The sequence below is a fragment of the Notothenia coriiceps genome, unplaced genomic scaffold, assembly GCF_000735185.1.
Source record: "Notothenia coriiceps isolate Sejong01 unplaced genomic scaffold, NC01 NC01_scaffold00017853, whole genome shotgun sequence".
Classification (NCBI taxonomy): domain Eukaryota; kingdom Metazoa; phylum Chordata; class Actinopteri; order Perciformes; family Nototheniidae; genus Notothenia; species Notothenia coriiceps.
In genome coordinates, this window is record NW_011350554.1 from 93,834 (window position 1) to 94,084 (window position 251).

Genomic DNA, 251 nt, shown 5'->3' on the forward strand with positions numbered 1-251 from the left:
AAGAAAAATGTATCCTTTTTTGGATGTTAAGGAAAAGTAAATACCAATGATGCAGAAGATCCCAATGCTAATCTCAAACTGTACGGGAAATGGGGTTTAATGTAAGGAAGTACATGAGTAAAGAATTTACTCAAGTTTACTATCTGTTGGTAGTACTTCATTGAGCATATACTTTATACTTTTACTCTAGTACATTTTGGAAGCAAATATTGAACTTTTTACTCAACTACATTTTTCTGACACCTTCAATA